The following is a 15,178-nucleotide window of genomic DNA, read 5'->3' as shown; positions in this document are numbered from 1 at the left end:
TAATGAAAAATATTATTCAACCGAATACAAATAATGGGCATTGAACTTTAGCAAAACAAATAATAAAGCAATGTGAAATCAGAGATCAAGTGTTTATGTCAATAGTATTTAGCACAGTAGAGCCTCAGATTATTCAAATTTTATTCACTATTCGGCCGAATACGAATAATGTATTTGGGGCCAAATCAAATCAAATATGAATATTTGGTACAGCCCTACTTTTAAGACTCTAAGGGCCCTGTTTACAAAGGTGCACTAGTGTTCGTTAGCACATGTTAAAAATTAACATGCACTGTGTAGGCATACATATGAATATTGTGGGCACCTAAATGTTTAGTGCATGCTAAACAGTGGTGTAACTATGGGGGGCCATGGGGGCCTGGGTCCCCCTAAATTGGCTCTGAGGCCCCCAGTTTGGCTGGTGGGGGGTCCCCAACCCCTGCCAGCTAAAGCGTTTGTCCCTCACTGGTCTCACATTGCCTTGCACCCTGTCCTATGTTCAGTCGCTGTGCATGCTCGTTTTAATGAAACTGAGTGAGCGTGCACAGCGACTGAACACAGGACAGGGCGACAGGCAATGTGAGACCAGCACGGGACAAACGCTTTAGCTGGCAGGGATTGGGGACCCCTGCCAGCCAAGGTACCTTAGCAGTGACAGTGGGGGAGGAGTGGTGGAGGGGGGATGAAAATGGCAGCAGGAGGACGGCAGCGGGGAGGCGATATCGGCCGCGGGGGGGCAGAAGTGGTGGCAGGGAGGCAGGCCAAAATGTGCCCCCCCACCTTGGCCTCTGGACCCCCTCCTGTTGAGGTCTGACTATGCCCCTGGCACTAATGAACGCTAGCGTGCCTTTGTAAACAGGGCCCTAAGTCAGATGCTTCTGCTTTATCTAGCTACCATCCAACTTCCAACCTGCCTTTCCTCTCTAAACTAGCAGAACAGTTAAAATCGGGATGAAGGCTGGATGCATGCCATGATTAAGCGCAATTAATCGTGTGATTAAAATTATTTTAGCACACAATTAATCATGATTGAAAAATTTTATTGTTGCCCACTCAACTTTGGTTGCGAGGATTTACACCAACTGAAACTCATGTAGATGTTGGCACATGAGTTGAGCACAGATCCCTGGAATTCTGTAACACTGTGTGCATCTTATGTGAACCCTCTTGACCCCTCCTCATTCCCCTCCCATGGCCGTGCCCCCTTTTGTTTGTTTTTGACTCGTAACCACTTGTAACCACTCGCCTCCACCTACCCTCCTCTCTTCCTTCCCGTTCACATTAATTGATTTGATTTGCTTACTTTATTTATTTTTTTGTCTATTAGATTGTGAGCTCTTTGAGCAGGGACTGTCTTTCTTCTATGTTTGTGCAGCGCTGCGTATGCCTTGTAGCGCTATAGAAATGCTAAATAGTAGTAGTAGTAGTAGTAGTAGCATATGGCCATCTTCCATGATCCTACTCCACAGCTAGCACTCCATCTTCACCCATTGTTCTGCCCGCGATCACCATGTGATTCCTTTGTAAGCTTGTCCACATACTCCTTCGCTTCCTGGACTTTATCAAAAAACAGCACTTGCCCATTATGTGCTACCTTCAATCTTGCTGGGTACAAGAGGCTGAATTTATATTTCAAGCTGAACAGTTTTGAGTATAGCGGTGCAAATTCTTTCCTTGCCGCTAACACTTTAAAGGAGTAGTCTTGGAAGCATAAGACTTTACCTCCTTGATATGCCAGATGCTTCCCTGCTCTTAAACTTTGCAGCACTTCCATTTTATGGGCGTAATTCAGGATCTTTAATATTACCACTTGTGGCCGATCCGTATTGTCTCTTCAGGGGCCTAACTGATGGGCCCGTTCTATTTTTAGCCGGTCCACTAGGCCTGGGTGTGCCAATGCTCCTGGCAGCCATTTTTCTAGGAACAGGCAGAGATTTTTCTCAGGTAAATTCTCCGGGAGCCCCACAAGCCGGAGATTATTTCGACGAGAACGATTTTCCAAGTCCTCGATTTTCGTTTCTAACTCCAACAGTCGGGTCTCCAATTTGGGCTGCTCCTCCACTATCTTCCTGATCTCATCCTCCGCCTGCCCCAGCCTCTGTTGCGCCTCGCGCAAATCTGTTACCAGCACTGCCTGCCGCTCTTCCATCCCATCTAATTTGTCTAATATAAGTTGAAGTTTCTTTCCTACCGCCTACTCCACAGCCGCCCAAACCTCCTCCGTTATCTCCGCGGCCCACATCAAACTAGGCGTGGGTGAGCTGGGCGCAGCTTTGTCAGCCATTTTGTTTTCGAGCAGCCACGATCTCTCTCTGGGGTCTTTACGTGCTGTTTTTGTCGTTGTCTTCTCTGGACCACTTCCCGGGATGAGATGGGCTTTACAGCACGTGTGTTTCTAATCTTTCATCGCTATTTCTCTCGAGGGGAGTTGATAGCGAATGCAAGGTGTTCTGGTGTCCCGGAGCAGCTGCGCCTCGTGGCTCGCTACTCCATTCCCCAAACGGAAGTCGCTCCCTTCCTCCTTTTTAAATACACAGAATATATTTGGCCTGGGCTTCCAGGATGATATTTTTGAACAGCATCCACTCCCAATGTAAATTTTTGACTTCTTCCCATTTACCAAAGAAGGGAAGAAGTGTCTTCAGCAGCAGATTAGCTAACCTACTGAAGGCGGCTTTAAACTAGAATTGTATGGAGCTGGGTGATCAAAGCTTCCAGGTAAGCAGGGGCAGACTGAGAGTGGTCTGGGCCCCCGGGCACTGAGAGTGGTCTGGGCCCCCCGCCTGGCCACTGCCCAACACCCCCCTACCGCCGCAGCCGACGCTCCCACCACTGCGCTGCTGATACTCCCCTGCCCGCAGATGCAAATTTCAAAATCTAACATATTTCAATCACTGTACTATAGGTTAACAAATATACATAAAACAACAAAATGGAAAATATGATGATACCAAGTTATTGGATCAAATAAATTTTCCAGTTAGCTTTCAGAGGCCAAAACCTCTTTCCTCAGGTCAGGACAGTATACTGCTATTAAGGTATTCTGTTCTGACATTAGAAAGAAGGGTTGGGTCTCCAAACATTAGCAAAAATGTATTAAAATTAATCCAATAAAGATATAATCTTATTTCCATTTTCTTTATTAACACAGCTACCACACTACTTTATACTAAACTAAAAATAAAATTCATTTTCCTACCTTTGTTGTCTGACTGTTTACTTTTTTCTAATTGTGTTGGTCCCAGTCTCTTTTTTCTTTTTTCCTCAATCTCTTCTTAACTCTCACCAGCTTCTATCCCACTTTCTCCCCCCCTTTCCATCCAGCATCTGCTCCCTCTCTCTCTTTCCCCTTTCCGTCCAGCATCTGCCCCCTCTCCTTCCCCCTTTCCATCCAGCGTCTGCCCCCTCTCACCCCCTTTCCATCCAGCATCTGACCCTTCTCTCTCCTCACTTCCATCCAGAGTCTCTCCTCTGTTTCTCCCTCCTCCATCCAGCATCTGGCCCCCCCTCTCTCTTCACTTCCATCCACTCAGGCCCCTCTCTCTCCCCAGTTCCATCCAGCTTCTATCCCCTCTCTCCCCTTCATCCAGTGTCTGTCCCTCCTCTCCCCATTTCCATCTGGCATATGTCCCTTCTCTCTCCCTCATCCAGTGTATGTCCCTCCTCTCCCTCTTTCCATCTGACATCTGTCCCCTCTCTCCTCCTCATCCAACATCTGTCCTCCCTTCCACCTCCATCCAGCATCTGTCCCATCTCTTCTCCCTTCCATCCAGCATCTGTTCCCCCTCCCCACTCCATTTTCCATCAATCGTCTGTCCTTCCCCATCACCCAGTCACCCTGTACCTGTGTTCCTCTTTATTCTTGCTCAATTTATATGTCCCCACTATCACCCCACCTAATCCCCATATCCCCACTCTTCCACCCTACCCTCAATCACACCCTCTCCCTTCCATCCAGTGCTACAGTCTTTTTTTTCAGCCCCACCCAACACCCAAACCTTCTCTCCCTCCGGACATCCCTACTAGCACTGGCACACCAGGACCAGGCTATCTCCACTCTCACCCAATACCCCCCTGCCGCGGCCACCACTGCTGCTACCCTGCTCCTATTTCAGCAGTGGCGGCAAAAATAGAAAAAAAAAGATTGCGGGCTGCACCGTTGTTCCCTTCCCGCTCGCAGCTGACCGGCTCTGCCCCAGAACATGAAATTCTTAGAGGAAGGCGGGACCGGCAGCCGCGAACAGGAGGAACAGTGCGGCTCCTCGTCGCAATCTTTATTTCTGTTTTTGCCGCCACTGCTGTAACAGCAGCAGCAGTGGTGACCATGGCAGGAAGGTAGTGTGTGGGAATGGGGAGAACGGCAGGCATCCGGGCAGAGCCTCTGGGTCCTCGGGCACTGCCCGGTTGCCCGAATGGTCAGTCCGCCCCTGCAGGTAAATTTAATCCCTCAGTTAGATGAAGCATTAAATACCTCTACACAAATGGGGAAAATGAGCAACATCTGGAAAGCAGTATATACTAATACCCACAGTATAGGAAATAAGGTTTTGGATCTAGAGGCTGTGATGGAAGAGGCTGATTTGGATTTAGTGATGGTCACGGACCATGGATCACAGAGAACCATGACTGGGATATAGTTATAATGGGCTATAATCTGTTCAGGAAAGACAGAGTAGGAAGAAAGGGAGGAGAATGGCATTATATGTTAAAGATAATATTAAATACACATAATTGCAGGACTACAGGATAAGGAAAAGGCACTGTGGGTCAGTCTGGAAAAAGAGAATGGAAAATGTATTTACATTGGTGTGATATACAGGCCTCTTTCACAGACAGAAGAAATGGACAGAGATTTAATTGAAGGCATTCATAATATAGCTGTGAAACGGGAAGTACTACTAATAGGTGATTTTAACATGCCAGATGTTGATTGAGGTATCCCTATTGTGGGGTCTTCTAGAATTAGGGAGATCATGGATTCTCTAAAGGGGGAACTATTCTAGCATGTGATAATGGAACCCTCACAACATGGTGTCAAATGAATGGAGAGAGTGTTTCTGATGTTATAGTGGGTGATCATCTGGCATCCCGTGATCACTGGATGGTGTGGTTTAATAGTAAGATAAGTGTGGAGAGGGTTCATTCAGAAGTGAAGGTTCTAGACTTAAAAAAAAACTTTGTTCAGATGGGAGGATTACCTCAAGGAATTGTCTGCATGAGAACATCTGGAAGAAGTAGGAAAGTAATGGGCAAAACTAAAAGGAGCTAATGTAAGGGGCAACAAACCTTTTTTTTAAGGAAAGCCAATAAAAGTATGAGGAAAAGAAGGTCACTTTGGTTCTTAAAAGTAGTAGCTGAAAAAGTAAGGAAAACGAGGTTAGCCTTCATAAACTGCAAGAGATTGCAGAAAGAGGAAGACAGGTGACAATATCTGGAAAAGCTAAGAGAAGCGGATAGAGTAGTCAGAAAAGCAAAGATATATATAGAAGAAAAAAATAATCAAAATGGTAAAATGGAGGGAAGACATTTTATAGATGTGTTAGTGATAGGAGGAAATACAAATATGGCATTGTGATACTCAAAGGTGAAGGGAAGGAATATGTAGAAGCTGATAAAGATAAGATGGGATTGCTTAAATGTTTCTGTTATGTGTTCATAGCTGAAGGACTAAGAACAGGACCACAGAATGGGAATGGAAGTATGATAGTCCCTGAATGATTCACAGAAGACTGTGTTCATGAAGAGCTAGCTAAATTAAAGGTGGACAAAGTGATAGAGCTGGAAGGCATACATCCAAGGGTACTGAAGGAACTTAGGGAAGTTCTGGCAGTTCCATTGGCTGATCTTTTCAATGTTTCTCTAGAGTTGGAAGTGGTCCCGGAGGACTGGAGAAGGGCACATGTGGTCCCTTTCCACAAAAGCTGAAAAAAAAGGTTGGGAACTACAGCCCGTAAGTCTGACATCTATGGTAAGTAAATTAATGGAAACACTTTTAGAACAGAAAATAGTAAACTTTTTGGAATCCAATGGATTACAGGAGTCAAAGCAATATGGTTTCACTAGAAGCAGGTCTTGTCAGACAAATCAGATTAAATTCTTTGACTGAGTGCTCAGAGAGTTGGATTGAGTAAGAGCGCTAGTGTGATATATTTAGATTTTAGCAAACCCTTTGACACAGTTCTGTATAGATGACATAAATAAACTGAGTGCCCTTGATATGGGCCTTAGTGACTGACTGAGTTAGGATTGGTTGAGTGTAAAGCGACAGAGGGTAGTGGTAAATGGAGCTCACTGTGGTTCTTGGGCCAGTTCTTTTTAACATTTTTGTAAGCGATTTTGCTGAAAGGCTGTCTGGTAAAGTTTGCCTCTTTGCGGATAATACCAACATCTGCAATGCAGTAGACACACCTGATTTTGTGGATAATATGAGGAAGGGCCTAGTGAAGCTTGAAGAATGGTCTAGAATTTGACAGCTAAGATTTAATGCTAAAAAAATGCATGGTCATGCATTTGGGCTTCAAAAGCCCGAGAGAATGGTATAGTTTAGGGGGTAAAGAACTTTTGTGCATAAAAGATGAGCAGGACTTGTTTGAGATCTTATATGATGATCTCAAGGTGGAAAAACAAGTAGAAAAGGTGACAGGGAGGATGCTTAGGTGCATAGGAAGAGGAATAGGCAATGGAAAAGGGAGGTGATGATGCCCCTGTATACAATTCTGGTGAGACCTCAGTTAGAATACTTGTACAGTTCTGGAGACCGCACCTTCAAAAAGAAATAAATAGGATGGAGTAGGTCCAGAGGGCGGCTACTAAAATGGTCAGTAGTCTATGTCAAAAAGCATGTGAGGGCAGACAAAAATCTCAATATGTATACTTTGGAAAGGCAGGAGAGGGGAGATATGATAGAGATGTTTAAATATCTATGTGGCAAATATGCACAGGAGGCAAGTCTCTTTCAATTGAAAGGAAGGTTTGGAATGAGGGTGCATAGGATGAAGGTGAAAGGAATAGACCCAGAAGTAACCCAAAGAAATATTTCTTCAGGAAAAGGGTGGTGAATTTCTGGAGTGGCTGGTGGAGGTGGTGGAGACAAAAACTATATCTAAATTCAAGAAAGCTTCGGACAAGTATGTAGAATATCTAAGGGAGTGAAAAGGAGAGTAGATGACATTGATGGGTAGACTGGATAGGCCATATGGTCTTTATCTGCCACCATTTTTCTATGTTTCTATGGATTACTCCCTTCCTAATTCCACAATACCCCCATTTCTTCTCCACTTCTTCTTTCTCATGATCTTTCCTCTGTTCCCTGATTCCCCTTTTTCCTACTGCAACCCCCACCCCCCCCCCCCTCCCTGCAAGGTCTCTTAATTTCCCATGCCCTAAATTTCTTCTCCTCACCTCCTTTCATTCTCTATACCCCTTCTCTCTCTAGAACTGAACACCAGGATCTTTTAACCCCCCCCCCCCCCCACTCCTCCAACGCAGCAAATTAACCTGACATACAAATACTGACAAAAAATAACTACCTTTATAAAGCAAAATAAAAATGTATATTTAATATTCAAATCATTTAAATGTATGCAACCATGCTATATAAATGCTACTGAATTTTTAAAAATTTGATGTAGGAAACTGGTGGTGGCTGTCCATGTGACAAGCTGCACATCCTATCTAACAACTAGAAAGGGAAATGGGATGTGATTTGATATACAGCCTTTCTGTGGTTACAATCAAAGCAGTTTATATATTATATACAGGTACATGTTGTACCTGGGGCAATGCAGGGTTACATGAGGGTTAAGAGTTGGAGCAAGGGCTGCTATCATGAGTTTCTAAAAAGCTGCTGCCAAAGCCAAAAATCCAAGATGAGTCTTAATCCATGAAAGTCATTATATATACAGGTTTCTTTCCTTGTGTTTCTCTCTGCTTTCTAGTATTACATCAGCCCTCATTCACCTCTCTTATGTCTAGCCAGGTTTGTGCTTTATCTTCTGTTTCACAGTCCACAGTCCAGAGCACACAAATCTCCCCGAGCATTCTCAGCAGGCTTTACTGCAATTTCTTTGAGTTCATGCAGCATTCCCAGGCAGGGGTTAACTGTAGTGTGCTTTGGCATTGAAATCAACATATTAAAAAAAAAGGCCACTGGATGTCACCATTGTTCTTCAGCAAAAGGCAAATTATAAACTATAAGAAATTACAGTGATTTTTTTTTTCTAGAAAGATGCTAGTACTCAAATGCAAGGTCATCCTCAGTGTGTGGAGGAGAATTGCACCAACCGCCCAGCACCATGTACCACCATGATAGTACCTAACCCCCTGCAAAGCTCATTGATAGCCTGATCTTTCCCCTTCCCATCCACCCTCCTGCCAACAGAAGCTATTTATTATTTTATTTAGATTACTGGATATTTCTCTGTCCCAGAAGGGCTCACAATCTAAGTTTGCCCCTGAGGAAATGGAGAGTTAAGTGATTTTTCCAAGATCACAAGGAGCAGCAGCAGGGTGTGAACCAGCCACCTCTGGATTTTAACACTGGTACGCTAACCACTAGGCCACTCCTCCACTCTTATCAGCTCATGGTTTTCTACCACTGTCTTGACATGGCATGGGAAAAGTACTAAAAAGGAGTAGACAGAAGCACTAGGGGTACTTTTCTTTCTCTCTTGCCTTTTCCTCTCATACTGGTATTTTTTTTTCTCCCCTTCCTGTAAGAGGGCAATGAATTTACCTTACCAGAAGTGGCTTAAGAGGTTTAATAGTCTTTGGGGCCCTTTTACTAAAGCTTAGCACACGCTAACAGAATTAACATGTGCTACATGTTGTTTGTCCTATTGTATATGTATTGGCCAGGTGGCATTTAGAGCACGCTAATGTCCATCAGCGTACACTAAACTTTAGTTTTAAAAAAGGCCCCTTTGTTATCAACGATTGGAAGTGGGAGGAGAATATTATAGCGACACTGATCCTAGAGCAGGTTTTCAGACTGAATATAAAACCCCTTGTAAGGAGGGGACTAGATTCTTCCTTTATCCCTTTTCTTGAAAGCACTAGGGCTCAAGAGATGGTCCTGACTGAGGACTAGGAAGTTTTGGTTAGAGAAAGAAAGTCCACTTTGACATGAGTTGGTGGGTTGTGTTTTCCACGAATTCCTAAGAACTCAAGAAGCCATATTTAGGAGAGAATCCATGAACCAAGAAGAGGAGAGTGCCAGAAGAGAAAGCATTGGTAAACTAGGACTGACCACTAGTTTCAGAAGCCACAGAAGACAAGGTGCATGGATTCCTTGGTGAGGGGGGGGAGGGGGAGAGGGCTAAAACCTGGAGGATACAGTTTTCATTGTCAGTTACTATTCTGTGTCTATATTCTACTTATTGTTTTGGGCGTATTGAATGAATTGCTTTTGTGTCTACTGCCCTGAAGATTTTATCAGTAACAAAGGTAAAGGAAAGTCCCCTGTGTGCAAGAACCAAGTTGTGAATGGCTTACAGGGACTGCCTCTAGCGTGATGATTTCTTGGCAGGTGCTTTAGTAGAGGGTTTGCTGTTGCCTTAGGTAGTTGGTAAAGATTACTGGATACGGATGGATACTAATTTCCTGCTGGACAGTGGATAGAGGGCTGAGTTGACTTGGCCAGAGGCCAGCTACTGGACAAAAATCCCAGTGCAGGATTTAATTCAGGTTGTGGGGTACATTAGACAATCAACCTACTGACTCCCTTTTCATTTGAACAGTCCTCAGACTGGGCATTCACTACTTGTGAGTGACTGAGCTATGTGTCGACTGAGAGAGATCACAGAAATAGGGCCTCTCCCCTCCCCTCCCCCATACACCCCTTAATATGGTAACAGTAAATGAGCAAAAACTGAATCCTGGGGGACAATGCAGAATAAAGTTTGGAGAGCTGATAATGAGGAACCAGAAGGTACACTGGAATCCTGCAATATGTGTTCCTGCACAGATCTTCAAAGCCTCTAATTTAACCAGTATAATGTTATGTTTTATCTGATACCACTAGTTGGCGAGAAGAGCATTACACAGTCACTAGCCTTCTAGCCTTTTCAGAATGAAAGAGGATGTAATGACCTGATATTTTGAGGGACCTCTTTTGTAGAGAATACCAAATCCTGTGCTACATTTCAATAAAACTGTCCTTGGCTTCTTTTGTCTCCCCATAGGCTGATCATACACACAAGGGAGACTCTTGTAGCCTAAAGGCCTAGTCACATAGGGCTCAGAGAAAGCAATACTAAATAACTCATACCTGGCTACCCTAGCTAGCAGCAGGAGGTCAAGGAGTGATCAGGAGTACACAGGAGACAGAAGCTGCTTAAGCATCTGCCCTGATGATGAGGGAATGGGGGAAATCCTCTATGTACCTTCTAAGAAATTAAAGAGTAAGAGATTGAGCTACATGTGTATTTTCCAGAAGGGTGACCTGGACCTTTCCAATGTACTGTGTTAAAGGAAATTTTATCATCCAAATCTACTGGATTCCTGAGCATTCAAGCACACCTCAGTTGTACCTGATATCAAGAACTTATATCTGAACCTCAGAGTCCCTGAGCTTCACTGCAGTCATAATTAGTGCTATAAGTGACAGCCTTTATTGGACTACATAGATACTGTAACCCTACCACCATCAGTGGTAAGAATAGTGAACAAGGACAGAGGAATGTATATGAATCAGAGAGGGACTGTGGACTTTCTCTGGGATTTGGAGAGAGGTGACAAAGCTCCATAGACACTAGGAGTATAATCAAGATAGGACATCAAAAGTTAGGCACTAAAAAATTAAGTGCTAAACAAGTATTCTGTAATGGCAAAGTTCATATTTGAGCACTGGTGTACATGCCCATGCCTAAATACTATAAGTTGCATGTGCAACTGGTAGTATTCTATAAACTTAGCATGTAACTGCCCGATATGCCTTTGACCTGCCTATGCCCCTCCCATGTTAACATCCCCTTTGCAGTTACACACTATGGAACTTAGGTGCTAAGTTTATAGATTATTAAATTATGCACATAACTTCAAATTGGTGCCAATTAATGCCACTTAAGTCATAGCGACCACTTAAACAATTAAGTTAGGCACAATTCTATAACTCGCATGTGCAATTTTGTACACTAGTCGCATAATTGTGGGCCCAGGTTTATAGAATTAGGGGGTAAATTCTTATTGATACTTGTCGTCACTGCCACATGCTCCCAAAAGAATGCGCTGCAGTAAACAAGTTGGTTCAGAAAACAAATACTAGAGTCATTGGACTCATTGACTATGTGAAGAGTGAAGCATATGTGGATACTTGTCTATGGCCTCCTGGTCTTTACCAGTTATGGCCCTGGTCCCAAACCAATAAATATGGTCATATGAGGATCCCCATCAATATCTGGGCATACGTGGAGGGGCATTTTCAAAAGGGATGTCCATGTTTTGATATGGATATCCTCGCAAAACGTCCCGATCTAGGGGCGGGGAAACCCGTATTTTAGAAACAAGATGGACGTCCATCTTTTATTTCGAAAATACCGTCAGGGACGTCCAAATCCTTCAATTTAATCATCCCTAGATTTGGTCTTCCTAGATTTGGTCGTTTCTGATTTTCGACGATAATGGAAACCAAGGACGTCCATCTCAGAAACGACCAAATACAAGCCATTTGGTCGTGGGAAGAGCCAACATTTATAGTGCACTGGTCCCCCTGACATGCCAGGAAACCAACCCCCCCCCCCCCCCCCCTCAAATGTCAAATCTGGCTACACTACTGTTATAATGCTTTAGATGTTTTTCTGCAAGAATAACGTCCATCTGCCTTTTATGTCATTTTTTTGGACATTTTTCTCTTTTGAAAATGAGCCCCCTTGTCACCAATGTAACTTTGTAAGTCTATGTGCTTTGAAAATTAGCCTCTAAATTACTCTCTACTTTGCCTAATGTCTTGATATACTGTCCATCAAGAGCATTATTTAGGTGGTTTAAAATTCATTACAATTATAAAATAAAACATTAATGAAAGGAATTTACTATTTCCACAAGATGAGAGAAGAGCATAGAATACTTTCTTCTACTGGTATGGACCAGATCTATTCTGGACCCTGCTTTCCCTCATCCACTGCCTGTGCTAGCATGAGACAATTAAAGTCCAACGTGTATCTTAGGACCTGCCTTGAATTTCTGATAAGATGATTCAAGATGCAGGTGTGATAGTAATTACTCTATTATGATGGACTTATGACACTAAAGATAGAAGAACAAATTTTGTCAAGCCTTATCTAATGGAAAAAAAGAACTACAAGAAATTGGTGAGCATAGGGTTCTGGAAGATGTATAAACGTTTTTTAGACTTTGCTCACACCTTTTTCAGTAGTAGCTCAAGGTGAGTTACATTCAGGTACACTGGATATTTCTCTGTCCCAGGAGACCTCACAATCTAAGTTTGTCCCTGAGGCCATGGAGGGTTAAGTGACTTGCCCAATATCACAATGAGCAGCAGTGGGATCTGAACTGGCCACCTCTGGATTGCAAGAACAGTGCTCTAACCACTAGACCACTCCTCCACGACATAAGTCATTGAGACAGATAAAGCAGAAAACCTGTAGCTTATATTTTATGTATTGACTAGTAAAAAAAGGCCCACTTCTGACACAAATGAAACGGGCGCTAGCAAGGTTTTCCTCGGAGTGTGTATGTTTGAAAGAATGTATGTGAGAGTGACTGTGTGTGAATGTGCGAGTGTGTGTGTGTGTGTGTGAGAGAGTGTGTGTATGTGTGAGAGAGAATGAGAGTGTGTGCAAGTGCGTATGTGTCACGTCTGTGGTCGTGACCCCTCACAGCCTCTCCCTGATTTCTGGGGGTCAGCTTCTTAGCTGGCTTCTGCCTATCCTTTCTGGAGTAGCTCTGTCTTTGGGAAGATCTGTTTCGGTTTCCTATCTCTGGCAGCCGTCATCTGGGTTGGATCAATGGCGGCAGCCATCTTGGATAGCTCAAGAGTCATAGCCATCTTGGATAGCTCAAGGGGTAAAGCCATCTTGGATAGCTCAAGGGGTACAGCCATCTTGGATAGATCATATCATAGGAAGCCTTCTTGGAGTAACGAGGACAGGAAGGAAGCCCATATTTGGTCCTTAGAGATCTCCTGTGGGAACAGCCTCCATAGTTACTCAGATTTGCTGCAGCTGCACCTCAGGTGTGGATGGGCTTTATTAATCACCTAGAGACTGTAGTTGGTTGCCTTTGCATTGCGTCTTAGGCCCTGGTATGTGGGTGCTGGTGCACTTCTGCCTGAGAGACTTTGTCTGGACCTGATTCTGTTTTTGCTGGTTTCCTGCTTTTTGAACCTTTGCCTGGACCTGGACTTTGCTTGGTTTTCCACCTGCCTATTGAATCTTTGCCTGGACCTGGACTTTGCTTTGCTTGCCGCCTGCCTTTTGAATCATTGCCTGGACCTGTCTTCTGCTTGCTGGCTGATTACTTAGAGACCTTGCCTGGCTTTGCCAGTACGTCTGTCCTGCCTTGCTTCTGGTGTGGGGTGGTTTTGCCTGCCACTGCTGCTCCTCGGCAGTGGCCCAAGGGCTCACAAACCCAGTTCCTGTTTAGTAAACGTGACAGTATGTGAGACAGTGTGTGAGAGAGAGAGTGTGTTTCACACAGATACAGTGTGTGCGAGAGAGAGAGTGTGTGTGAGACACAGACTCTCTGTGAGACTGAGTGTATGAGACCAAGAGAGTGTGTGAGTGACTGTGTGAGACATAGAATGTGTGAGAGACAGTGTGTGAGAGTCAGGGCCGTGCCTAGGGTCTCTGGTGCCCCCTGCAGCCTATCAGTTGGCGGCGGCGGCACACCCCCCCCCCCCCCCCCGTGAAAATGATCGCTCACCACTTGCCACACTGACAGGAATTGTCAGCAATATTCTTAGAAAGAAATTGCTATACATTGCAAAATAAGATAGCAGATGTAAATTCTCAAAGTGGACATATTCCAAACACTAAAATGAAAATAAAATGATTTTTTTTTCTACCTTTGTTGTCTGGTGACTTTCTTTTTCTGATCATGCTAGTCCAGTATCTGATTCTGCTGCTATCTGTCCTCTTCACTCCATTTCCAGGGCTTCCTTTCCATTTATTTCTTTCCTTTCCTCCTTTCTTCTTCATTTCTGGTCCTCAGCTTCTGCCTATTTTCTTCATCCATGTGCAGTTTTTCTCCTCTCTTCCTTTTCCCTCATTTCATCTCCTTCATCTCTCTTCCCTCCCCTCTATGTCCAGCAATTTCTCCTCTCTCCCTGAGCCCTGCCCTCCCAATCCATGCCCCTCTGTCCCCTGCCCCCTCCATTCATCCTTTTCCAGCAATTCCCCTCTCTCCCTGAGCCCTGCCCTCCCAATCCATGCCCATCCATGCTCCTCTGTCCCCTGCCCCCCTCCATTCATCCCTTTCCAGCAATTCCCCTCTCTCCCTGAGCCCTGTCCTCCCAATCCATGCCCATCCATGCTCCTCTGTCACCTGCCCCCTCCATTCATCCCTATCCAGCAATTCCCCTCTCTCCCTGAGCCCTGCCCTGCAATCCATATCCATCCATGCCCATCTGTCCCCTCCATTCATCCCTATCCAGCAATTCCCTTCTCCCTGCCCTCCCAATCCATGCCCATCCATGCTCCTCTGTCCCCTGCCCCCTCCATTCATCCCTTTCCAGCAATTCCCCTTTCTCCCTGAGCCCTGCCCTCCCAATCCATGCTCCTCTGTCCCCTCCATTCATCCTTTTCCAGCAATTCCCCTCTCTCCCTTCCATGACCCCCCCTCGCATCCATGCTCCTCTCTCTCCCATGTCCCAGCCTGGCCCGCCCTCTTCTCCCCCCCCCTTCACATCCATGCCCCCCTTCGCATCCATGCTGTCGTTTCTCCCCTGCCTTCCCGCTCCCATTGTTTAACTTCCCGCCCTCTTCTCTCCCCCCAACATCCCTTTTCTTTTTTTTTCTTTTTAAATTTACCTCCGTGGCGGCGGTTCCGGCAGCGCAGCGTCAGGGAAGGAGGCGGCGCTCCCGACGTCTAGCCTTCCCTTCGCTGTGTTCCGCCTTCTTCTGACGTCATCCTTGACGTCAGAAGAAGGCGGAACACAGCGAAGGGAAGGCTAGAGACGTCGGGAGCGCCGCCTCCTTCCCTGATGCTGCGCTGCCGGAAC

This window comes from Microcaecilia unicolor, chromosome 1, assembly GCF_901765095.1.
Source record: "Microcaecilia unicolor chromosome 1, aMicUni1.1, whole genome shotgun sequence".
In the NCBI taxonomy this organism is placed as follows: Eukaryota; Metazoa; Chordata; class Amphibia; order Gymnophiona; family Siphonopidae; genus Microcaecilia; species Microcaecilia unicolor.
This window is presented reverse-complemented; position numbering follows the sequence as displayed.